The sequence below is a fragment of the Platichthys flesus genome, chromosome 6 (assembly GCF_949316205.1).
Source record: "Platichthys flesus chromosome 6, fPlaFle2.1, whole genome shotgun sequence".
NCBI classification, from domain to species: Eukaryota; Metazoa; Chordata; class Actinopteri; order Pleuronectiformes; family Pleuronectidae; genus Platichthys; species Platichthys flesus.
This window is the reverse complement of record NC_084950.1, coordinates 461,483-462,622: the sequence shown is the minus strand read 5'-3', so window position 1 is coordinate 462,622 and position 1,140 is coordinate 461,483.

Sequence of the window (1,140 nt, the reverse complement as noted above, 5' to 3'; positions counted from 1 at the left end):
GTCGTCGCACGCATGCGCACCGGGAGCTCTGGGAAATGTAGTTTTTTAAATGTCCAGCTCCTTTACGTCTTCTTCTTCGTCTGTGAGGTTTGTGGCAGCTGGGATCCATTTAGAGTCTCAAGTCACATCTCACCAGCAGTGTTCTCTCTCTCCTGTTCTGCTTCTGTCAGGGCTGGTTCTGAGTTGTGTAGTTGAGTTGTGTAGTTGTTCTCATGTAGATGTTCTTCCTGATGTAAGGATCTGTTCTGTTGTTCTTCATTGGCCTCAGATACCTGAACGGCTGCACCTTCGTCCTGAGGTCGACCCGCCCCAACTCATGGTTCTGAACGTCCGAGGTCGACCCACCTCATGGTAGTGAACGACCTGAGGTCGACCCGCCTCATGGTTCTGAACATCCTGAGGTCGACCCGCCTCATGGTTCTGAACGTCCTGAGGTCGACCCGCCTCATGGTTCTGAACGTCCTGAGGTCGACCCGCCTCATGGTTCTGAACGTCCTGAGGTCGACCCGCCTCATGGTTCTGAATGTCCTGAGGTCGACCCACCTCATGGTTCTGGACGTCCGAGGTCGACCCAACTCATGGTTCTGGACGTCCTGAGGATACCTGGCCTCTAGAGCGGCTCCATCTAATCTGTGGACGAGTTTGCGTCTTCATGTCAGAACCACTCAGGCCATGGAACCACTTCCATCCACTGTAAAGACCTGGAGTCCATCTTAACTGTACCATGTTTGATTGGTTCTGATGTTGGTTCTGATGTTGGTTTCAACGTGATCTATGAACAATCCTGGACTGTGTCATGTGATCAGTTGGTGAGAGACTGAAGGAGAATGTAATTTCTTCTGGATTGAATTCATCTTAACATGATTATTATTTAGTATTTTTTCATGGGGTACTGTTGCTGTGAGTGAGTGGTTCCTCTCCTGGGAACATCAGCTCCATGTTCTACAGAACCAGGGTCCAGACTTTAGGCCAGTTGACATGAGGGACGTGGTGAGACGTGTCCCTGCTGCATGTCTGACAGGCCATCGTCAATGGATCTAATCATATCCCGAGCTGAGACAGAATGAGTTCAGTCCACATGTCAGTCCACATGTCAGTCCACATGTCAGTCCACATGTCAGTCCACATGTCAGCCTCATG